This window comes from Triturus cristatus, chromosome 10, assembly GCF_964204655.1.
Source record: "Triturus cristatus chromosome 10, aTriCri1.1, whole genome shotgun sequence".
In the NCBI taxonomy this organism is placed as follows: domain Eukaryota; kingdom Metazoa; phylum Chordata; class Amphibia; order Caudata; family Salamandridae; genus Triturus; species Triturus cristatus.
Window position 1 is genome coordinate 185,330,443 of NC_140593.1, and position 27,140 is coordinate 185,357,582.

A 27,140-nucleotide genomic window follows, 5' to 3' on the forward strand; every position below is an offset into this window, starting at 1 on the left:
TAATATTTTGCAGATTTAAGAGTGCCATGTGGCAGACATACATGCCCTTAGGGCATGTATGTGCGCCACATATGCACACATGCAAGATTCAGGGGTGCAACAGGGTGTCAATGTGACACCCTGCCACCCTTGAATATGCTCCCCCCATTACCGAATCGGTATTTACCGAATCGGTAATGGCGAATGGCTTCCCATTGATTGGCCCATAGGAATCAATGGGAAGGTATGCCTCATTACCGAATCGGTAAATACCGATTCATAATTACCGAATTTTTCCGATTCGGTAAAATTTACCGAATTATTACCTACATCTTATTTACGATTCATAAATACCGAATCGGTAAAATTCGGTATTTATGAATCGGTAAATTGGATGTTACCTACATGAGGCCCTAAGTGATTAATGCAACCACCCATTGTACCCAGAAATGATAAATCACATTGTTGCATATAAACGATTAGTCTGTAAAATCAGTTGAAACTCAATGTGGAAAGTTGTATGCAAAACCCTAATAAAAAAATGTAAACAAAAAAAAATCAAAAACGGCGTTAAAATGATCGCCACTTTAGCGGCAGGAACCTAAAGCGGCGATAATGGGCTTGATAATATGCCACAGACAATTACAATAGAAGCCCAGGTTCACACCAGAACATGGGTTTCTATTGGAATTCTCAAGGGCATATTATCAAGCCCGTTATCACCGCTTTAGCGGCAGTTTCCTGGCGCTAAAGCGATGATAATTTGCCCCTATGTGTTCCGAGTGAGTTTCCAGATATGCTGCATGTAAGAAAACTTAGGTGGCTATTGGACTTGACAGACATATCTGTGTAATGTCAGGTTTAATCTTCAAAAGTAGTTAACACGGTTAGCATTCCAGCTCTTTACTATAGCATGTAATACGAAAATTACAGAGTTACATTCTAAGTACAATAGTTCAGTTGTGTAATACTTTTTTCTGCAATTCAGGCAAAAAAAGCGCAGTGAATTATGCAGCTGGTGCATACTGGTGCATCTAATTTACATTCAAAATGTTGAATGTGTGCACCTCTTCATTATCCCAAGGTTGATAAAATATGTTCCGTCGGGCAGTAGCATCACAATTAATAAAATGAAGAGAAAAAAACTATTTTAATTGTGTGTTATGTGAATTGTTTGTCTAATTACACTGATAGATTCAGAAGATGAAACACATATTCAAATCTGAAATTATCTCTCGGTACCTCGCTCAGTGACGTCCTTTCTTCGTTTCTTGGGAACTGATCGGGTGGGCAAAATGTGAGGTTCCATCTCTGTACTGATTGACAGCTATCTACTCCAAGCCAGAACATAACTAAGAGAAATTGTATAAGTAGACATGGCAGTTGATTCCCGTTACGAATCCATATGCATCTCTCCATCAGCTTTCTCTCTACCTTTGAGAAATGCACTGAAACTAAACCAGTCCCACTTGTATCCTGTGCAGCTGGGCCTTGTAGTTCTGTTTTTTTTACCTTCTACGAATTATAGGTGGGCGAGCAACTGAAAGCTGGAGCCAGATGCCGGCCTTGGCTCATTCCATGGTCATCTGAGCTTTCATGTGCCTTTAACCTGCCACCAACCTCTTACTTCATGCAGCAGATTTTTAAACAAGCATTTGCAATGCAATAGGTCTGGCCTTGTAAATGGCAATGTCTTTTACCCATATGTTTTTGTTTGGAGTGGAGGGATGCATATGGTGTGGAGTGGAATTATGTGGGTTGACTTGGTTTTGTTAGTTGTGGAATTGTGTGGTGTGGAGTTGTGTAGTGGAATTATGTGGCATGGTGTGCAGTGGAATTATGTGGATAGTAATGATGTGGCATTGAGCGTAATGGAATTATATGGAGTGGGATTATGCGTCATGAAGTGGAATTATGTGGAATGGTATTTTGTGTTGAGGGGTGGTATGTAGTGGAGTTTAATTATGTGGTGTGTTGAATTTTGTGGCATTATGTAGAATTCTGTGGTATGGATTGGATATATGTGGTGTGTTGTGTAACTGTGCTGTTGAGTTGAATGATGTGTCTTGGTGTCCAGTTATGTTGTGTGAAAAGTAAATGTGTGGAGTCGAATTGTGTGTATCGTGATACTGCGTGGTGTTGAGTGGAATTATGTGGCATGGTCTGGAGTATCTATGTGGATTGTTGCTATGTGACAGTGGTTTTATGTGGCGTGTATTGATTTGGTATTGAGTAGAGTGTAATTATGTGCACTTGAACGATTTTGCGTGTACTGGTATGATGTCTGTTATTTATTTCATGCTATAACCTCACTTTAGGTTAGGTGATTTCACGCTATGTTATTGAAGCCCCCCTGTGATACATTATTAACTGGTCACAGTCTCTAAATTGAGGCCACCACGAGAATGAACGCCTCGGACAAAACACTGGCAGCTCTGCAGATTAACGTGCTTTTCATGTAACCTACCACTGAGCTTGGCAACGCTGTACACATCACCTCTGCTACACAGAGACACAAACCAGAGCAGAAAAAACGTACCCCTCGTGCCTAATAAATACCCTCTACCCGTACTTCAGTCTTCAGACAGTACCATTTAAACGTGAAGCGCTTATTAGGTAACGTTTTTCCTATGTAACTTTTAAACTATAAAAAACAAATAAACAAGTCCTTTCCTACAGTCAATTTATATGGCTGTTAACAGTGGCGTAGGAGTGCTTCCAGCCCCATCTATTTTTCGCAGGTAGTGGACACGAGGCTCAAGGAAATGTCCAGTACCGCACATTTTAGTTAATTGAGTAAATGTGGAGCAGAGTACAAAAAGGTATTGTTACTGAAGACCTGGAGGCTAAACATGAGTTCGGCACGTACACAAATTGTGTGACGAAAGGCATATTGCTGTTTGTTAGCAGCCTATCTATTTGTATATGTGCTCACAAACAGGTTACGTGACAGTATCGGGCACATTAGAAATTAGTGTCACAGTGTACATGCCCAGCCCTCCTGGAGTTAACAGATTCATTAGTGCTTTATTAATCGAAGTTTAGGCGCAACTTTCAAGCATGCACCAAAAGTGGATGCGTAGCTTTCTCTGTGTGATGCACTTCTCGCGGTAAGACCACATGCATCAAAGTGGTCATGAATAGGCCACAGAACCCATTTGATTCACTTCTCCTTGGAATTGCCATCTCTCTATGTGAGAAGGACACGAATACTCCAATTCTGGAGTTTTCTTTGACAGATCAGGGAACTCTGGGACGTGCATTGCTTGATTTGATTTCCCTGTACCCAAATCACCACGGCCATCAGATGCCTCCGTCTTAGAACATGAACAGGAACTGAATAAAATCCCCAAAAATTGTGCCGGTAATTAAAAAACACAAAAACAAATGCAAAGCAGATAGAATGTCAAATACGGAGGAGAGCTAGAAACACAAGAATTTCCGCAAAAATAAGGTCCGTGATGAACGAAAACATGTAAGTAATCTTGGGACAAGAGCAGGAAACAAATTCAACAAAAAATGTGCTGGTAATAAAGGAAAACAGGCGGCAAACAGATAAAGTGCCAAATAGGGAGCGAAACAACGTAGGGGCAGATTTACAAGCCCGTTGCGCCACTTTTGCGTCATTTTTCCCATGTTAAAAATTACGCAAAAGTGGCGCAAGTGGCTTGTAAATCTGCCCCTAAATGTTTAAATACAAATTGCGACAATGTTCTTGATTTCACAAACTATTTAAAGCTTATACAAAGGATTTACGATGTCCGTTTGCAAGAATATGAAGCTAGTCGTCGGGGCACGTTTTCAATTAAAACACATGAATAAAACAACAATAAAAATAATAAGTTAGGCAGGAGGGTCCCGGGAGTGATGACAGTGGGAAGGAGAGAACCACCGGATGGAGTAGGGAACCATATCGGTCTAGAGTGGACCACCCCCAAAACCCCTGAGAGTGGGAGTGAGAGATAGCTGTGAGAAGCATCACATTACGATGGCCTAAACTGGATGCCGACCCTAGGAAGTGCTACAAGTGATAACCCGGAACCGACACAATAAGAACCCTGATGTAACAAACATTGCCGAAATACATCGGTTTAGAGAGGATGTGGCGCAGCGACCAGAGCTGCTGACTCGGATGCTGGGGATCCCGCTTCGAGTCTCGGCGCCTCAACATCGTGTGATTCTGGACAAATCACTCAGTCTCTCCATAAGTTGCAATATTAAATCTATTCAAATCAATACTATATCTACAATGTAGTCCTTTATTTAAAGTCAGGGTCACAGTGTCTACCCTTTCGGAGTAGTAAGTTATCCGGTAACCTTACCAAGGACATGAACAAATGTCCCAAGACACACTATGGACCTCAACCGTTCGCAATCAAGCAGGATATTTTAACTCCCGGTTTTCGATAGATCTCAGACATCCGTCTGGCTATACTGCGCTTCCGTCTTAATACAATGCGGGAAAACTAATGTTGGCTGCACTGTTTTTACAGCTTGAAACTTGATTACACCCAATGAGCAAGTATTGAAAGTACACAGGTTTACAACACCCTGAATGGCAAATACAGAACAAGCATTTGCAATGCAATAGGTTTTGCATTTGCGAGAGTTTGACCTATTGGCATTGTAAATGACAGTGGCTTTTATTAATTGTCATTTAAAATGCCAATAGCTCAAAGTCTGGCAAACACGAGACCTACTGCATTGCAAATGCGTGTTACTACCGTGGAAAGCATGCCTACAGGAAGTCAAACATCAATTGCGACACATTCTGACTTGGTGCAGCTGTGTTGCCCTGAAGAGCTCAGCCCCTGTGCCCCGCTCTCTCCCCGTAGCATCGGCAAAACAGCCGGCACAAAAATTAAAATGGCGTGCCCTGCAGTTAAACAGATATAATGTTAAACAAGGGGCACCGGAGGAATGGTCCAAATATAAAACAGAAAGTGAAACACTTACTTGCAAGTGATGCCTGTCACAGCAGCCTGATTTCGTAGTGGGAGGTGGAGGCTTCTTCACCGGGCTCGTCACTGATGATGTACACAGAGAAGCTGAAGAACAGGGTTCGAGCCTCGGCGTGGGCTGCATTATTTAATTATAACACAATAAACAGCGATCTCCGACGAGGAGGGTGGGGAGAGATATATAAAAAAAATAATATACATGGAGGGGGAGACAGATACAATTTTAAAAAAACACGGTTGTGACGGACAAATGTAGCATCTGAAACCAAATACAGCAAATGGTGAGATGAGGTGGCTCAACAATTAACGCTGCTGACTTTGGAGCAGGAAAACAGGGTTCTAGGCTGGGCTGCATCATTTAAGTGTAATTTAATTATGAATAAATTAAGCCTAATTAAATAAACAGGGTCGGGTAAGCGCAGGAAGCTGCCCGATGTGGAAATGCCAGCAGCAAAGAAAAAAAGTAGTCCATAAATAAAAAGATAACAGCCAGCAGCGTAAGTTAACTGTAGTTGGTCGATGCTGCTTCCTCCAGAAAGGGAAGAAAAAGGAAGTGATGTATCGGGCCACAAGCCAACAATGAGCAAGATAACAGCAATCTCAGATTCCACCAATGGCAAGCGACAAAACGAAGACAAATGCAATGGGTGGAGTTTCAGTAGTAATACTGATTACTTAATGCCTCGTAGAGGCAGCTGCGCTGCCTATGCGAGACCTAAAAAGGAATACCCTTTGATGTAAAAAAAGGAAAGAGAAACATATACCAAACTAGTTGCTGAATTCCACAACGTTAAAGCAGAAAATCCTGTATCGATCCTGCCTTTCTTGCTTGACCAAACAGTATGACCCTGGGCAAATATTTAATTTCACCGAGCCTCATTTTTCTTCATTATCAAATATGGGAGCACCTTCAAGAGTTAAGAATACACGCTAAACACAAACATCTTGGGTCACATTTGCCAAAGCTTTGCTATAATTCAAAGTTACAAAGTCATATAAACTAGCTCAGGTTCTTCATAAACGTTTTACTTTCCATGGCAGAACTTTTTTTTCCTTTGGAAAGTTGCATAAAAGCAATGCAAATAACACTTTATACTACTTTCTGTTACTTTGCATCCTGTTACGTTGAAGCCTTCTGTGAGGGGGTACATAGGCATTACCTCCCAAACTACCTTCCAAACATTTATCTACTAACATTGGTAGACAGGGCTTTACGCCAAAAAATAGCACCTCCTTGAGGCAGGAGTTAAGTTGGAGAAATGTTCTAATGTCTCATAATTTATGTAACACGTTTGTTTTGTGTGCTATACTGTACAGCACACATCAAAAGTTTGAAAAGTTTAAAGTATGTCTAAACACATTGTTTGGTACGGAAAGGATATCCTACCAGTACAAGCCTACGGTAGAAATTACGCACACCCTTTCATAGTAAAGAGCAAAGGAATGCGTGTAGAACTACCCAGATTCAAAAAAAGACCGCGATATAGTTCTTCCACTTTACTCATGCGACATGGGTCAATTGCTACACATTGATCAGTGTATTAGAGATGGTAATTGTAAATGGTATTTATATAGCGCTTACTACCCATGAAAAGACGTTGAAGTGCTTTGCGGTGAGTAGCACACTGCTCCGGAACCCGGACACCAAGATTAGAGGTTAATAGTTATTAGATTAATAAAAGTATTTTTTGCATTAGTTGCATTAGGATTGTGCTCTTTACATTCTTGTGTGTTTAGTAGAGTTTGGAGTAGGGATAGGATGATGGGAATAGATCTTAAAAGGTAAGTAAAAGGAGGTGAAAGTTTGAGAAGGATGTTTGGGGTATCATATTAGTCAGAAAGGTTTTGCATGAGTCAGAGAGAGGTGGGATGGGACAGAGAATGATAGGAGGAATATTTTTTAAGAGAAAAAAACTGAAGTTATCTTATACACACACGCACACACACACTCACACACACACACACACACACACACATACACACACTGGGTATGGTTATTTTGGCTCTCTGGAGAAAAACACTGCACACAACATACTCAGGTATCAGTTTTTGATCAGCACCTCCCTATTTACATATACGGGGACTCTCTCCTTTGGTGCTCTCCAGGGTTGGATTGGGATCAAGAATCGGCCCAGGCACGCCAAAAAACGTGGCCCGGATTTTCATATTGCCTTTCTGCAAAACACTGCTTCAGCAAAGTTTTATGAAAAGAAAGGGGCCGGGGGCATGTTTTATTCACTTCACTTAGATAAGAAAAATTGCACAAATGCGTTCTAACTGCTGAGCCACACATGAATGCAAGTGAGACCATTTCTGCTCAGGCCCCCTGCATCCACTCAATCAGCATACATTAATAGGCCAGCCCAGCGAGAGAAAGGGAGTGAAACCTCCGGTGAACAACCTTTACAATGCAACTGTTACAACGCACTACACTTACAACGAAATTTTTACAACGCAACATCCACTACAACGCATTCCATTACATAGCATGACACTACAACGCATGTTTAAAAACTACCTTTACAACGCATTCCATTACATCGCATACTACCTTTACAACGCATACCATTACAACGCAATCCAACACTTACCCTACTGTTGCACCCCCTGGAGTTAGAATAGTAATTTTTACCCCTATACTATGCGTTGTAATGGTATGCGTTGTAAAGGTAGTATGCGATGTAATGGAATGCGTTGTAAAGGTAGTTTTTAAACATGCGTTGTAGTGTCATGCTATGTAATGGAATGCGTTGTAGTGGATGTTGCGTTGTCAAAAATGCGTTGTAAGTACATGCGTTGTAAAAATGTGCGTTGTAACGACATACATCCAAACCTCCACCTATCTGCCTCTAGAAAGGCCACTCAGGCACCCACTGGGCCCCTGCTGGCATCCTAACAGCACAGACAGCCCCCAGGCTGCCCAAAAAAGCAGCCCACAGCTAGAACTCGGCAACCGGCCCTTCGGCCATTTCCCGAGTGCCCACATTACCAATCCGACCCTGGTGCTGTCCTACTGGGAAAGAAAACTACATGCATCCGGTTTCGAAGGCAGACCACTCAGGGAAACAAGGAGTACCATGTGTTACATGTGGTAGCGATAGCTACTTAGGACGTCATACTGAGGAGTGATGTGCATTTCCTGGCTAGTAATGCAGTTTTCCTGACTGGTTACGTAACAGACCTGGCTAACAATTTTACAGAATTGATCAAAATGACCAAGAAACTGAAAAATAGATGTAAAAGTAATACTTAAATGTTCTCTACCAACAGTAATGTTTGCAGGAAAAAACAAAATTCGAAATGCTTTTTTAACACAATGGAAAGGTACTGCATTGGATATGGCAAACATGAAAGAATCAAAATAGACACCAAAAACCAAGCGAGAGAGGCGGAGCAATCAGGACACTTTCAATTAAAAATTCATATTGATTTTCAATAGTGTTCGGGTGACACACATGATAGAAACCAACACCTGCCAAACGCTTTGTCGGCATCTATAAGAGCAACGCCAGAGGACGACGATCAGTATGAAGAGCATCAAGAGGAGTCAGAGCCAGAACACTATGCTCCGATGTGTTATATTCAGGTATAAAACCATGTTGCTCAGGGACTCAAACAAAATATCAAAATAATTGTTAGGGCAAGGGACACAGTTTTATTAGTTGCTTTACTTCAATGTCATTCTCTTTGATTAGAAGGGTCAGATTTCTACCAAAGTACTGAGTAAGTTCTATTTCATAAGGTGGGTGCTTATGCCACATCCACTATAGAGCATTGGGAGAAAGGCTCAGTTCGAATTCTGGCATACATGGCTGCTGTACTTGTATGCCCTGAGCAACTAAGAGTGCATGACCTTGCAGCTTTGCTTCCCTTCCTTTAGATGCAATGAGATAGCTGTGCAAGTGTCTTGAGGTACTCTATTTATGGTCTCCCTTATTCAAGATTATCTCAGAGACTGCAACAATATCTGTCCCCATGAAGGACATGATTATAAGTTGTGCGTTACTGATGGGGTGCAGGAGCAGAAGGGGGCTTCTGAAGGTCTGTGGGCTGCAATGCTGTCCATTTTCAATGTATTTTTTAGCAGCTAGAGTCAACTCAGATCTGGAATCACTGCAAATGTAAAAACAGATGTGCTACCACTGATGCATTTGTTATCTAGTGAAGTGGAATTCTCTGCCTCAAATGGGAAACAGCATTTATAAGGAAAGCTAAACCACGTACTGCCTTAACAATGTGGTCTTTACACTGAGGCATCTTTTCCACTGCATTCCTTTACCATGAGAGTCTTTACAATGACTTGCAATTGGGAAAGTGACCACTGCCACTTCTTAGATCAGAGAAACACATTTCTTGCATTCAAGTATTAGACTCCTAACGTGAAGACAGCATTATTTATAGTGACTGCAGAGTGATGAGAGGAATGGCAATGCTGTGATAAAAATGGTGCGCCAGTATGAGGAATGCAGGTTTGATTAAAGTTAAATTACTCCTGGGAGGGATACTCGATCTGCCTAATGTCAGGGTAATCAAACACTGTTAAGACTCTGAAACACTGGCCCAATGGGCAGGCAGAGCAGGACAGCTCTGGGTGATTTTGGTTTAACTATGAGAAGGTAAAATGTTACATACAAATCACAACCTCAAATCACTCGAGAAGACCGCCATTTTGATATGCATCCATGAAGACGGGATTGTTCGAGTGTAAATGTGCTGGTTTTGCATTGTTGCATGATCCAAAGTACCCTGGAATCCGTTGAGAGACATTGACATATTTAATAAGAAAACTACTATGCCCTTAATATAAAATGTGTTTTGTAGACCAAAAATCTCTAGACCTAAACCATTGGAGGAACAACCTCTCTTCACAGATTTGATGGATCTCAATTACGCAAATAAAATTAGTGTGAACTAATTTCCAGTAGTGAGCCACCATTTGTAGTTTTGGGTTATGGAACATGTTTATATTCCAAGTAGAAGATTTAAGTTCCACAGTATGATAATAGGATACGCTAAGTGAGTCCAAAAGAATTTCTCACCGTATCAAGGAACACATAACAAATATCTATCCATCCATGCTTATCCCATGTTTGATCACATGCAAACAGCAGCATTTTACACCTACTCATCGCTCTTAAGTAAAACACACTTAAGACATTGACCATTTTACCCCTACCATATTTGAGCAGGCACCCCCATCTTTACCTCATAACATAATCTCCTCCCCTGATGGTATAGCTGCCTTCCTGAGCCTTTCCCCAACAGTATTTTTTCATTCTGTGCGACAAGTCTTCCTTATAGGATGGTGACTAAGGGGAACATGCATCAAAAAACAATTTTATAATTCCTTAATAGCGATTTTTAAGAAATCGCTGATACGGAATCGCAAAAGTGAATGCATCAAAAAATTAGCTATATTATAGCGATTTGGTAAAAATCGCTATTCTCAATAGCTATTTTGCTTTTACCGAATCGGTAATAGCAAATTCGCTATTACAGAATCGCTAATAGTGATTTACCAATATTGCTGCATTGGGATGACATCACAACCAGGAAGTGAATCAGTGAATGCACGCACCTGTTCACAGAGGGAGTCAGAGGAGGAGGCAGACTGGTGCAGCTCAGCAGGAAAAAGCTGTGTTTGGAGCAGAAGCAGTGAGAAAACAACAGCATGGCCACAGAAAATGTGACAAATAAAGGAGAAGGCAGGAAGAAAATGCTCAAATTTAGTGAAAAAGAACTTGAAATCCTCATTGAGGAAGTAGTGTTGAACAACGACAAGCTTTTTGGAAAACTCTCCCTGCAGGTTGCACAGTCAGTCAAAAGGAAAATTTAGCTGGCAATCCAAGCGAAGGTTAATGCTGTAGGGGTAACACAGCATGCAATCTCAGACCTGCGCAAAAGATGGTACGACCTGCGCAGCCGAGCTAAAGAGAGGTTGGCTGAAAGGCTCGCAGCTTAAAAAAACTGGAAGGGGACCATCTTCCAAACGTGCAAACACACCACTGGAGGACACGGTTGAATCCACACTGCAGCCAGAGGCAGTTGTTGGGATAACACAGATCGACACCTCTGAACAGGCGGGTACCTCCCAAGGTAAGATCACTGCTAAACATATTTCAATGTTAAATGTAACTAAAATAGCCTCAAATGCATACCCTGCATAGTGTAGCACACCTGAGTCCAGTCAACGTTTTACTTGCAACACCCAAATGCATTGTGGGAGTTGTATACAGACAAATGTCAGGGCAAGGCAAGGAGGGACCAAAACAGCTTTAGTGCAGCAGAGTACAGCAAGCAAGTGACTAAAGTAGACTTTTTCCAAAACAGAAGTTAATTTATTAGACATTTGCATGCGCTATGTACTAACATGTGCAGAAAGTATATAACTGAACTTGGACTGTTTAAAACCACAGATGCGCAGAGCAGGAGAGTGACGTGGCTGACGTCAATGATTCAGAGGGACCAGTGGAACAGTCTGAGGAGGGACCAGAAGTGACAGCAACATCGCCCACACCTGTCCCCACTCGGCGCAAGCGAATAGTCCCACTATTGCCTGCTTCGGATAGTGATGAAGAGTTACTCAGGGACTCCCACACAGCAGCTTGGCAACACACCACCACCAACAACAGAGCTACCAATGCGGCGCCATTCAATCCAGTTCTGCAGGCGAAGGCCCAGGGCAATCCTGACGTCTGCAGAGGACTATGGGGCACCTGCCTGAAGTGGGCTTGAGGGCAAGATGCTGAGGGTCCAACGCCTGCAAGGAAGGAACATGAGGATTATGCAGGGCCAACTGAGGACAATGGCAACACACATGGGGGACATACGTGACTGCCTGAGAGAGCTTTCCACTGCGATAGTTGAAGGGCACAGGGCAAACACGGAAAACCTAGTCAGTGTTGCAACAGCTATACACAAGTTGTGCACGGTCATCCAGGGTGAGCATGCATCCCATGGCAGGAGACATCACAATTTGATAGGGCGCCTGGATGGGTACACCAGGGCAATCAATAGGCTGAGTAATATTACAGCTCAGCTTTCCAGGCGTGCTGTCAGCCTGCAGGTGGAGATGAGCCTCATCCAGGTCACTTATGCAGTGAAACTGCTGCAGCTATTGGAAACAATGTGCTTGCAGGGTGGACAGTGAGGAGGCATCCAGCCTCAGCACCCTACTGGTACCTGTGAAAAATCCCAGGAGGCGCAGTACCAGGAGCAACACCGGCACAGAAGGCTCAATGACGGATGTGGCTGAGCCTACTGAGAGGGCCACGGGATTGCGTGGCCGGAAGAAGTAGACATATGGACAGGGATAAATCTGATGCGGTAACCAGAATCTTGTAAATAGTTCCCACTGAAGTTTTATTGCCAAGGCAATGACATTTAATTGTCTGTACTCACACTGCACTTGTCTGCACATGGTACGTGTGCATTAACACAACCACACAATTTTTACAATAAACCTTTGAGCACATACTGTGTTGTTTCGTGATTACCCACCTTAAAAGTAATGTTGCGTGATTTCTGCCCATCTCTGTCTCCCCCCTGCTGCATTTGGACCGCATGCTGCTTGTGGTGGTCGTCTTGGCTGGATGTCTACCTGAGGCTTGCTGTCAGAGTCTTCCAGGGGAATGCCTCTATTAGTGGTTATGTTGTGCAACATGGCACAGGTGGCGACTATTTTGCAGCAATACTCCAGCCTATACTGTAATGCACCCCCAGTTTTGTGAAGTCAGCAGAACCTAGATTTTAGTAAACCAAATGTCCTCTCAATCACGTTGCACGTGGAAATGTGTGCCTCATTAAATCGCTGCTCACTTTGTGTAGTAGGAATTAGATATGGAGTCATAATGAAAGAACGCACAGCGTGTGCACTATCACCTACAGGATGTAATGAGAAAATACTTTATCCACTGCTATATGTCACCATGGCAGACAGGTGTGCAAGAGAGTATTACATATGTTTGCCAAGCAAATATCCTTCGCCAAACTCCCCCGCAAGTAGACGTCTGTGTATGCCACTATGCAGGAAGATGTAGGAGTCATGTGCTCTGCCAGGGTAACTAGCCACTATGTCTGTGATCATGTTTTTAGAATGGCAGATTACTTGAATATTCAATGAATGGTAAGAATTCTGGTTGCGGTAAATGTACTCATTGTCTGAGGGTGGGCAAATGGCTACATGCGTCCCATAAATGCAACCAATGACATGTGGGAAATGGGCAACATAATAAAAATCTAATTTAGTTTGCAGCAATTCCTGTGTTGTTGTGGGGAACCTGATGTGGTGGTGTATCCTCTGCAACATGGCATCAAGAAATGGGTTAAAAAATCGCGATAGGGCACTTTGAGAGACACCTCCAGCTAAAGCAAATTACTCCCTGGAAGCTCCCTGAAGCTAGGAGGTGCAGTGAACCAAGGACCTGCATGTGAGTGGGGATGGCATGTGTCCTGTGAGTCTGACGCTGCAGTACTGGGCCCGATTCAGCTATGAGCTCATAGATTGTGTCTACATTCATCCTATACTAGTCATAAATCTCTTCTTCTGTCTGCCCTAGCAAAGTAACGCGCACTCTGAAAATGCGCTCCTGTAGCCTCCTTCTTCCCTGTGCTGCTGCTCTGAGCCTCATCCTTCTCGCCATGACGTAGAGCGCTGCCATTGTGAAGCATCCTGATGCCTTCTGGGACTGTTTAAGTAGTTTACTGATTTCCAACTAATTTCTTCCATTTTAAATGGTTACCACCTGATGTGATTTGTTCTTATTTAAGAATTGCTAATTGCGATTTTTTAACAAATTCGGTATTTGCGGATGTTTAATGCATTGGGTTTGCGATTTCTTATTAGCGATTACTTAATAACAAATCGCTATTACTGATTCGCTATTTAGGTAATCGCTATATTTTGCAAATTTTGGAGATATTCTGCGAATGGGCTTCATGCATTGAAGTGAGCTATTTTGCGATCGCAAACAGCCTTTTTTACTGATTCGCAACGATTGCAATCGCAATTTAACTTGATGCTTGTGTGCCTAAATCATCTAACACGAGTCTGAGAGGGAAAAAGAAAAATAGATGCTACTACAATTCAGACTGGTATTGGTTAATTAGACTGATTTGGCAAAAATCATAATGTCTGACATAATCTGAACAGCTTCCTGTATAGCCTTGTGTGCAGAATAATAAGGCTAAGATAGGAGAGAGGAATAGTCTCCATGATAATTTGACAGTGTTGCTAAATATGAATTGGGCTTCAGAAGCTGGGAAGCAGAAATGGGTTCTCCATTTGTAAACTTCTTTCAATTTTGCTAAACTTAACAGCTGTTCCAAGTGAAAAGTCACCTAATCCATCACCATGCATAGTGATATTGGGGTGTGTAAAGACTGAAATACCTTCAACATCATGGGGTGTATATATAGCACACAAGCAGTTACGATCAGTTCCTGAGAACAAAGTTCCTCAGGACGAATCAGTATCAGAAACAGCTCTTTAGTCCAGGTTGCTGGCTAAAGAGGAATACCAAGGGCCTGCTGATCTCATGGCAGAAGTGCCATTGTTTCAGTTCATGGAACCCTGTTCCAGCAATTGGTAATCGTCCTAAGTGATGGTCACCTTGTTTAAGGGAACGTCAAACTATCTCAGGTTCAAGGGATGGCTCAAGGGATAAATAAATAGAGACTCCCAAAATGGGTCAACAATAACCAGGCCCACACTAAAAATGTAATGGCATGAAAAGAAAAAGCATTCGAAATTAATAAATTACATTACAATATTTCAATAAAAATGAGGTCATTTGAAGATATAAATACCAAAGAGTGTTACACATTTCTCCTCTGAAGGCAAAAGGAGGTTACTAAAAAACGTGACATGGAGTTAAACTGTGATAATGACTTGGGTTTCCCACCTTCTCACATTTTTACATCTCAAGATTTTAAAATGGCAATTACTTTTTTTATGAAAACTAGACTGCAGTAGCTGAACAAGTTATATCATGAATTATCTTCACTAAAATCTGTTTATCCCTCTGATCCCTGCCTTTACTTTTACTAGTCCCCGTACTCAGCGAGGCCAATCTGCAAAACATAAAAGAGAAGCAGCTATTCTTATTAATAAATTTGATAAAGGCCAGATGTACGAAGCTATTTAGCATTTCTTAACGGGCCAAATCGCTATTTCATTCTCTTTAGAAATGCTAAATCGCCTTTTCGCATGTACAAAGGCCGTTTGGGAATCACAAAATGCGATTACTACCCAGTAGAAATCGCGTTTTGTGACACCCAAATAAAAAATCGCAAATAGGGATTACCTATTTGCGATTTCCTGAGCACATGTACAAAGCATTTCCTAAACTCAAAGTCAATGGTAATCATGTGCAATTTAAAAAAAGCACTCCAAAATGCTTTTTTTTAAAGCGCAATAAAGTGCTCACATGCCCCTAGGGCATTTGTGCTCTTTACCCTTTTTTTCGAGGTGCAGCAAAGGGGGCCTTAGGAGGAATGTCCCTCTCGCTTTATCATTTCCTAATTTGCGATTTCCTATTAGGAAATGCAAAAGCATTCGGTCCTAGGGCCTTAGGAACAAATGGTTTGATAATACCTAAATAGCGATTTCCTAGTCGCTATTAAGGAATCTCTATTTTTGTATATACCATTTGCCTTTCCTAAATAGCGATTTCTAAGGAGTCGCTATTTAGGAAATACAAATTAAGTATGTTGTGCATCTGGCTCTACATCCTTAGCTACTGCTAATGATCCTTCCCTGCAATTATCTATCACAATCGACTTTTATCTGATCTTGGTTGTGATGGTGGAAAAAATGATTTCATCCCTTGTTGAACACCTGAAAAATATTCAGGAGTGTCTACACAAAGTTTGAAGTCCCTCAATTTTGAAACCTGTCCCTATCAGTACATCTATGTTTACGCCTCTGAATGCGGGTAGTGATCAGGTGTCCACTGTAGTGAATATCACTCTTTCACCTTTGATTCCAAAACATGTTCTCACTCCCCTTGCTATCTGTCATGCAACCTCCTGAGCTGGGGGCCTATTCTGCTAGCCCAGACGTTGGGCTGATTACTAGCGTTTGTCCACAATAATTCCTATATTTTTTAAGACACATGAGAACCCCCTGTATTCCCTGTGAACCCACTCAACAGACTGGCTGTAACCGTGTGGTACTGATAGAGATCAGGGTATCTAAAATATGCCCACTACCACGGATAGAGTAATCACACAGTTACACGCACATACATTCATCATACGCTAGGGCCCATTTCACTAACATACGCTCAAATACTCTACCAGCAATAAACCTGTGGAAAGAAAACACCTAAACACCCTGCATCAATATCAGGTCGATCAGATCTGGTTTAGTGACTGTCCTAATCAATAACATAATCTACACAACATATACAATAATGATCAAAAATATAAACCCAATAATTGACAAGAAAGAAAATTCAACACCATGTTTAAAATTATATTGCTTTATCTAAAATTAGTCAAGGTAAAATCAATCAGAATAAATCATTTCTCATAGTTACCTATTCTAACTAAGTGTCAGAACGGGTCAGGACAAGTCTCTCGGTAAAGTCTTTCAAGACGAAGTCATCAGCATCGATCCTCAGCAACGCAACCTCACGCAGCAAAGGTAAAATGGCAAGTGGCAAAAGGGTGGCAAGAACCCTCTCTAAGCTAACAGTTTTTATAGTAAAAATTACAATGGAAACACACATTAAGTTTGCAAAATACACTGAATCACTGAGCAAAGCGAGAAGGAAAGGATGCAACATTGCAACATTTGTGAACCTCCGCTCAGGAAAAATACACATAGCGAAAACTACGGAACAGGAACCAAGAAAATAAAACATGTATCACATTTAATCCGGCTTCTCCTCGGCCATCGAGCCACAGTTCAGAGTTTTCCTCTAAGGCTCCTTTGTCTTTCGAGATTGCCAAGGACACTTTCACTTCTCTTGGAGAACTCCCAAAACTGCTGCTGTCCTCATGGAAAGTTTTATAGAAGGACCATGGTCAGTCAACTTCAAGACCATTTCCAGCAGGGGTCTCCCTCGTCACGTCTTTCACATATTCACTCGAGGCCAGGCTTCAAAATTCAGCCATCTTAATACAGCCTCCATAGGCCACAATAGACCATCTTTAATTAAAGAGACAAAATAAACATTACTACAGCATAGTGATTAAACAGTGTTAACCCCACTAATACCCTTATGTGTATGCATTTATCTAGCTTTTGCGACATAAAAAAGCATTAATTCAGACAGCGTTTTGTGCTCAAAAATAAACAGCACACAGCAACGTTTAAACATGAAAACTTGCACGTTATTTTTAGAAAACAGAAACAGCACACGCATGCTAACCCTCGTGTAACTTTCTCTTATGTTAAGACAAACGGATTGATTAATTAAAACACACTTGCACAAGACAAATAATTAATTTGTTATTTATTAATAATTAATAAAACGCATAGACATACTAGAGCTTCAAAAGCCCCTGAATTTTCTAAATGAAAACTCTGCTCCAGCAATCCCCCCTTTGGTGATTTTATCACCAAATAAACCCCAAAAAATAAAAAATTTGTGAAAATTTAGTCCCATTTTAGGAGAAATCAGAAATGTCTTTTCCCCTTACACAACATTAAACACCAGTCACTCTTTCATCATCTCTCTTTGTCTCTAAGTAAACACTCTCCCTCAATTCTTCTAGTTCAATTTCTTGAGGTTCTCTTTTCAACTTCTTATTTTTCTTTTCCAAATTCAATTTCTTTTTCCCTCCCCTGTTTTTACAACACACACACACCAATCTTATTATTAATAAAGCCACAATTATACAAGACAAAGGAAACAATATTCTACCTATAATTGTACTACCTATTTTCGCAATAAAATCTTTAACAGCTATCATTTTATTAGCTATTTTAGTCCACAAACTCCCAGCTTCAAGTGGTACTAATTCTTCATGCAAATCAGTAATATTTCTGATATAGACCTTCAGGTCTTTACTTTCGTCAGGAATGTAAGTGCAACAATGTTGAACTTTCAATATTCCACAAACTCCACCCTCCTTGGCCAAAAGAATATCAAGGGCAAGTCGATTTTGCATAGACATGGCACGTACGGCACTTAATTCCGTATTCACCAAAAGAAACCCTCCTGCGGTATTTGTCGATAAGCGATCAACCACTGTGGACAGTTTCCGAATTCCATAAGCATTTAAAGAAATTCCCACTGCTGGAATCAAAACCCCAAAAATATCACCCACAATTTCAGACCAAGTTTCTCTCTTAAAACGTGTTAATAAATTAATATCTTCTACATCTCTTATTTTATCTGTATGAAAAATCTTAGGAAAAACCAGGCCCACATAACATGTGCCATACCAATGGTCAGGCAACTTGTAATAAGCCTTATTCCCACAAACATAGTACACTCCTGGAAAAATCGTATCTTCTCCACCTCTGAAACCCCAACCTGTCGCAATGAAGTATGTATCATGGCACTCACTAGTTCCCACAAAATATGTATCATATTGGGATTTCCTTCTAGTAATACAAAGTTTACCCTTCTGCGGCGCATCTAGAGCTAAAGTTGGACTAGCCCCATTCTTCAACTCTTTTCCCATCTCAATGTCCCAAATTGTCTCACTCACTTCATATTTTCCCCCTTTCTCATGCATGTTCACTCTCCTTTCTTCTACCATATCCAGGAAAGCTCTCTCCTCTTCTTTCAAACTGCAAGTTAAATTATTCTTAAAAATGTAATCTAATGTTAATCCTTTTTCTTCAATAAAAATCTCACCAAAAGTGTTAGCTTCTTTAGCTGGATTCAGCTCTTTGTTCATTGGCAAGTGCCCAAAAATACTATCTCTGTTAGACATCTTATAATCTATTTTCCCTAACAAATAAAAAACACTACTCAAAATACTACAGGAAATACCATATGTAGCTGGTAAATGGTGATAAGTAACACCCTCTGAGACAGATGCAGGTAATTGCATACAGACGTAGCAATCCCTTACTTCCATTGTCTTCACATATTCATATAATAGTTTCGAAAAAACATTACTAGAAAAATTATTAATTGACCTATCTTTGTGTATGTAACTACTACTTCTAATTGGAACTACTTTTTGTGAATTCCTCTCTACATTTGTCACATTCTCTATATTCATTCCAAACTCTACTCTAAAAGTAACTAATAAAATTAAAACACCCCATAGAAGCATTAATAATCCAGTACAACAGCAGCACATTCTACACCACCTCTTAAGAAAGGCACATCTATTTCTATTATCCTCTATGTTAGTCATTTTAGTTTAGCCTCTACTACTCCACTACTGTTTGAACTTCTTCAATTCTTCAGCAATTCTTCAGCTTTCAGTTTATCCAAATGATCTCTTTGTTCACTTGATCCAAGTGAATCCTTCTTTCACTCAGTTTGGATACTTGTCATTCTTCACTTCAATTTCTTCAACATCAAATTGTATCAGATCTCCAACATCAAGATCCTCAGTACTCGACTCTTCTCCAATGTCAGTCAAGAGTACTTTCAAAATTTCACCAGTGTCTTCCTCAACCACTTCTCTCAAGACCACTTCCGGATTATCTCGAGTCACTGTTTCTTCTTCTCCTCCTTCAGACAGTGCCACATAAGACCATTCCGGTGATCTGTACTTTTGGTTGGGTCTTCTTACTCTTTTTATTTCCACTGGTTCGTTTGACTCCTTTGATTTTTCTCCTTCTGCTTTTGAACTTTGACTCGAAACTTCATTCACTTTTTCAGCTTTCGATGAATTTGCTCTTATTACTCTGTATCTCAGCCTCTTAACTCTGTTGTTAGGCCAACGATCTCCTCTTAACACCTTTTTCGGCTTTGTTTCTTTATTACTCCTTTCTCCAATCCAAGTTCTCTTTCTCAGAACTCGACCCTCTGTTTGTTCATCCTCATTATCTGTTTCAAGTGCCTCTTGTTTCCGTTTTCCAGCAGCTTTCTTCTTCTCCACAGATTTTTTCACCACTGTTTGAGACTTCCCTACTCCTGTCCCTCCTCGGGTCTCCGACACGCAATCTTCTTGCTGTCTACTTGTCCCTTCACCTGACTCCTCATGAATGTTCCCTACACCTCCTCGGGGGTCTTCCGCAATCTGTCCCTCTCTATCTTCTTCTGACCTTACTTCTTCAAGTATAATCTCAAGTGGTTCTTCAATCTCCTCCTCTTCTGATTCAGGAGTAATCTCTGTGTGATTTCTCTTTTCTTTTCTTTTTCCTTCACTGCTGTTTGAAACTTCAGGCTCTCTTACAGAATCTGATCTCCTCTCTGATACTCGCAGTGATTCTCTTGAAGCTCTCTCTGCTTCTTTTCTCACTGATTCCGTATCATCAGTATCTTCATCATCACTGGAATCTGACTCTTCAAAATACTCTTTACCAGTCCCTTCTTTCGGATTTGGAACTCTCAGAGTATGACTTGCATGTACCCAGTGCTTCACTCCAGCACACTTTACTGCAGTCGTTGTAGTCAGAATGACTTGTCTTGGCCTTCCCCACCTTGGAATCAAGCAATTTCTTCTTCTGTGTACCTTAATCCTCACCCAGTCTCCTGGACTCAGATCATGGGCTTGCTTCTTCTCAAGTGTGGTAGCTTCTTCTCCAACCTGGTGAAACACAGAATGAACTGCGTCAGCCAGGCCTTTACAGTAATCCAAAATCATGTCATCAGTTATTGTCACCAACTTATTGACAGGCACGAATGCATGGCGCATAGCACGTCCCATGATTATCTCGTGCGGACTCAAACCAGTAGTTCTATCTGGAGTAGATCTCATTGTCATCAGAACTAGAGGCAAAACATCTGGCCATTTCATGCCAGTGGCTAAGCACATTTTTCCAATCCTATTCTTGATCGTGCCATTAATCTGCTCAACCACACCAGAAGCCTCTGGTCGGTATGCACAATGTAGCTTCTGCTGTATTTTCAATGCTTCACAAATCAAAGCCATGAGCTCATTCTGAAAGTGTCTACCTCTATCAGACTCAACTGTTACTGGAAACCCGTACCTAGGAATCAACTCCCTCAACAGTAACTTTGCCACTGTCAATCCATCATTTCTTCTAGTCGGGTAAGCTTCCACCCACCTTGAAAACAAACAGACTACCACTAGAACATACCTCAGTCTGTTCACTTGGGGCATCTCAATGAAATCAATCTGCATTCTTGTAAAAGGACCTCCTTCTCTGCCTATTGTTCCCAGACTCACCACTGTCTTTTTCCCAGTGTTAAATTGCTGACAAACTAAACACCTCTGACAGATGCTCTCTGCAATTGTCCTGAACTTTGCATTGTACCAGGTCTGTTTAAATGACCTAACCATCGCGTCTCTCCCCAAATGTCCCTGGCCATGATACATCCTTGCCATTGACGACAAGATCGAGTTAGGCATCACTGGTCTGCCATCTCTGTAGACCCAAACATGGTCTGTTTCTCTTGGAGCACATCCTGCCTTAATCCAATCTTGTTTCTCTTCATCTCCTGCCTCATCTTGTAACTGTTTCACTTCATCCCAGGTCTCTAGGACATTAGTAAACATCACAGAAAGAAAAGACATTTCCCTTTCTCTGTCCCTGTTAATGGACTGATTGGTCTTGGCACAGTACTGCGCAACATCATTGGCGTACCTGTTTCCAATCGTTATAAAATCCTCCCCCTGACCATGGGCAGCACATTTTACAACTGCTAACTCCTTAGGCAGCTGTATCGCCTCAAGCAATTTTCCAATCATTTCAGCATTCTTTATTGGAGTTCCACTCGATGTCAAGAAACCTCTTTGTAGCCAAAGTTGGCCAAAATCATGCACCACTCCAAATCCATACTGACTATCAGTCAACACAGTCGTCCTCAAATCTTTCCCAATTTCGCAAGCTTTTGTCAATGCTATTAATTCAGCAACTTGCGCAGATTTCACTCCTTTCAATGGTGATGCTTCCATGACCTCTGAAACTTTGCACACCGCATATGCTGCACATAGCACACCATCATCATTCCTCAAGCATGATCCATCCACAAACAACACATGGTCACTTTCAGGTAAGGGAATATCCCTTATGTCTGGTCTTGGTTTTGTACAGTACTCAAGCACATCCAAACAATCATGATCATCTTCCATCTTCACACCCACATTTTCAATATCCGGCAAGAGTGTCGCTGGATTCACATTCACACATCTCTCAAGAGTCACATTTGATGCACCCAGAATCACTTTTTCGTACTTAGTCAACCGACTATGTGACATGTACTGAGTTCTGCTTCTTGTCAAAAGAATTGCCACATTGTGAGGTACGAATACCCTTACAGGATATCCCATTATGATTCCCTCACTCTGTTCCAGACTCCTGCATGTTGCAGCCACAGATTTCAGACAACCTGGTAAACCCACAGCTACAGGGTCAAGTGTTGATGAGAAGTACGCAATAGGCCTTCTCAATTGTCCATGTTTCTGGATTAACACTGAAAGTGCACATCCATTTCTCTCACTGCAGTACAGCTCAAATTCTTTCTCATAGTCAGGCATACCCAAAGCTGGAGCCTCACACATTTTACTTTTGAGCTCTTCAAATGCTGCCAATTGTTCTGCATCTAGATCTAATGGATCTTTCATTTCACTTTTTGTCAGCTTAATCAGTGGCTTTGCTATCAAGGAAAAATTAATTATCCACTGACGACAATAACCCACCATACCCAGGAACATCCTCACTTCTCTCTGGGTCTTTGGAGCTTTCATTTCTCTGATTATTCTGATCCTGTCAGTAGTCACTTTTCTCAGACCTTTTTCAATATTGTGTCCAAGATAATGAACCTCTTTCTTGCAAAATTGCAATTTGGCTGGAGATACCTTTAACCCTCCATCTGCCAGATGATTCAGTAAAGCTATGGTATCCACTTCACAAGCTTCACGTGTCTTTGATGCCACCAGTAGGTCATCAATGTACTGCACTAACACTGAGTTTTCAGGCATAATCAAACTTTCCAACGATTTCTTCAATAACTGATTGAATATCGAAGGACTCTCTGTATACCCCTGTGGGATTCGACACCATGCTAAGATACGCTGGCCAAACCTAAATGCAAAAATCGGCTGGCTGTCATGATGCAATGGAATTGAAAAGAACGCATGACACAAATCAATCACTGTATACCACTCAGCATCATGTGGAATTTGATACAGAATCACTGATGGATTTGGCACAATAGGACAACATGCCACCACAATTTGATTAACTTTTCTCAGATCCTGTACGATCCTAAATTTGCCATTGGGCTTTTTCAGTCCCATTATCGGTGAATTACACGGACTACTCAGTAGTTCTCTTAGAACTCCTTGCTGAATCATTTTCTCAATTATAGGAGTTATCCCTTCAATTATTTCTGGTGTCATTTTGTACTGAGGAATGTTAGGATATGTAATTCCCTCTTTCACTGCAATTTTCACTGGATCTACATTATTCATCAATCCCACATCCTCTCCTGTAAAATCCCAAACTGCTCTTTTCACTGTGTCTCTCAGCTCTTGAGGCAAATCCTCCGGATTAAACACAGCAAATGCACCAATTAACTCACTTTCTCTATTTTCTAGAGTCATTCGGTAGAAAACATCATCATCTGGTGTCTCAAAAGCTATTCCATCTGGTGTACAAAAAATTGTGCAATTCATCTTACACAATAAGTCCCTACCTAACAGGTTCACTGGACTCGTGTCACAGACAATAAATCTGTGCATGTCTGAAAATTTCCCTATCTGTACTCTTACTGGTTCAGTAAGACGTGTTCTGATTTGTGTATTGGCTACACCAACTACTTGGATTGCTTCATCCGAGAGAGGAAGATTTTTAACATCTGTTGACCTGACAGTTGATCTTGTCGCACCTGTGTCTACCAAAAAAGTAACACTCTCCTCATTTATTTTCCCATCCACAAATGGTCCTGCCTGGTCTATTTCTAGAGTTGCACCAAGTATGCACTCTTCCTCCTCTCTTCGGCACCGTCAATAATCACCCTCAGACTCACTCCCTTCACTCTTTAACAAGTACTGCTGTACTTTGTTAGAACGTCTTGGTTTGTTTACCTGCTCATCATTGTAGAATCCTGAATCCTGATTATACTTTTGTACCCCTCTATTCTGCGGCAAGGGCGGTTTTGGCTCTTGACTCTGCTGTCTCACAACTTTCTGTTGTTGCTGTTGATTATTCCCTTCATTCTGGTTCTGCACCTGTTGATTTAAAGGTTTACTCTCATTACTCACTAATGGTGGATTAGGACATTCAGATCTCCAATGTCCCAGCTGGCCACAGTTGTGACAAGGGAACTTTTTCTTCGCTTCCTCAAGACTTCCTTTCCCTTTTCCTGCATATCTGGGTCTATTTCCTGCATTATTTCCTGGATTATTTCCTGGATTATTCGCTTGTTCCACTAACTGTGCTTCCTGTCTTTCTGCAACTTTCACTTGTGCCCACATTGCTTTCTCTTTCAGCTTTCTTTGTTTTGCTTCAATTTCATCACTGAAGTATTTTGCATGTCTCAGGATTTCATCTACTTTTTTACTCTGCCAATCCACTGTGTGCTCACGAATTCTCTCACCAATTTCAGGTCTTAGACCATATACAAATCTGTATACAAAGTGACTCAAATCTTTGTCACCCAGGTGTTCGTCTCCACTGAATTGTTTAAATGCCAGTATCAGCCTCTCGTAAAAAGCATGAACTGATTCTTTTGCTTCCTGTTGCGTTCGATCTATCTTAACCCAGTCTGTCTCTTTTGGAGGAACTTTACTCTTCAGGTATACCATCACCTGATCATACTTCCTCATTACTTCTGGATCTGGTGCCCCTGTTCTTGGATCTCTTGGATATTCCTCAGTAGGCCAACTCACAACTATTTTACACTCAGTCCACAAGTCTGCTGGAACAATTATATCAAACAGACTATTCAGGTCAACCCACAGCACTTTTGACAATTTCACAAATCTATCTACCTGCCTATACCACTCGACGGGCTTTTCTCTCAATCGAGGGAAATCATTCGTAAATGATAAAATATCCTGTCTGGTCCATGGAACATGTACATATCCTCCTCCAGGTATTTCTCTCATAGGATAATTATCCACTGGTTTCTCTTTTTCTCTTACTGGAAATGCCGAATAAGTTACAGATTCTTCTCTTTTCTTATACCACCTATCCTTCCACTTTTCAACATCACCCCATCTTCGCAATAATGCCACCATTTCTTTAATCTGTCCTGTTCTACCAGAAGCATTCAAATTTTCAATGTCCTTCTCAGTAAAATCCATCCTGTAAGTTCTCTGTAAAGCTTTTACTTTATCAATGTCAACTCCTTGTTCATTTGCTATTGCTCTTAGCCTGTCATGTGTATTCCTTGCTCTCCAGGTAATACTTTTGCACATAAACAACAGCTCACCATCATGATGACTCTTCAGGATTTCTATTGGAACTGTTCCTGTCACAAGCTCTTCTAATTCTATACGTAACCTAGCCACATCAATAACTTGTGAATCCTTATCTTTTTTCTGAAGAACCTTCATCCAATCATTCAAATCATCAACTGTTATTTCAGCAGTTTTTCTCACTGGAACCACTCTTTTCTGCGGTTCTAGAATTGGCATCCCTGAACAACCAGGTTCACTAGCATCCAATAGTTCACTACATGTGTCATGTCTTGTTTGTCTCAGGTCACTTCTTTCTGCTCTTTTATCTGAATCTCCTGAAGGACCAACTGAATTTGTCAAATTATTCCCAACATATGGAATCACCAGTCCATTCTCACCTGCTCTCTGTTTGTCAAACACAGGCATAACTGGACCTATTGTTACAGGCACCGTAACAGCTTCTAGATTCTTCGTTAACTCCCTAATTTTCTCAGTCAGTTCTGTTGTCGTTTTTGCTAATTTTCTAGCATTTTCCTCACTACTTCGATTCTCTCTTTCCCTGAAAGAACTACCACTTCTTGATTCAGGTGTCACTTTTTCTTTTTCAATAATACAGACTGTATCTCTTATCGGAGAAACAACTGGTGTACTCTCATCTGGTTCTGGTCTATATGGGGGTGGTCTCTTGTAAATCATGTCATTTAAGACCTCATCATCATACTCATTAACTCCAACTGCTCCTTCTTCAATTGTTCTCATAGGATATAATCCCTCTGACATATTAACATCTCGCCATCTTTTCATCCGATCATGATGTGTTTCACGATCATGTTTCCTCCCAAACATGTTCCTGTAATACCCTCCAGACCTTTGCTTTTCTCGCTCATGAACTTCCTCTTCCCATTCCACTAAAGCCTCGAACTGTGCAGGTCTCGGCTTCGGGTCCAGACGTACCATCTTTTCCCGTAAATTTCTCAACACGGCCAAATTAAATGAACCATGTTCTGGAAATGCTAAAACACCATCTTCTTTAGTATACCTAACCCAATTCTGCAACCATATACAGGTATGTAATCCATATTTCGCAACCATGAAGGATGCAGGTGTTTTCGCTGGAGGTAGCAACTCACCCTCTCTCGTTTTAACCTCTTTATCCTTGCTAAACCACTTTTTAACTTTCCCAAAGAATGTTTTTTTCTTTTTCTCCTCTTGATAATACATTTTAGCGCTTACTAAAACTCTCTACTCTTTCCGTATTATAAATATACAATACGAGCTTTTCAACCAATAGCAGCGCGACTCACACTAACGCACCAATCCTGGAGCGTCTACGTCACTAAACAGCTCTTCCAATCCCTGCGCGACTCACACTAACGCACTAATCCTAGCGCGAACCCTATTCTGATCCACTATCCAATCAGAGCGCGGACTTTCTGACGTCAACAGTCGCTGCAGTTTGTCTCTGTCCTCTGTCACTCGTCTACCCCTCCTTTACAAAATCTCTCAGTAGACTTCGTGTCAAGATTTCTACAAAATCTATTAGTTACAACATAAAAACATCTCCATTGTCTGCTTCGCTAAACACAGAATAGTAAAAGAGAGTCTATTTTTCAAGAGTCACAAACTTTCATACATCTCATAACTGTTTCCTCTAGGACTTATCCAAAGAGTCTTACAATCAATAAATGTATATACATTCACGCACATTCATGCAAGAAAATATAGTACATACGCACAGAATCCTGTTTC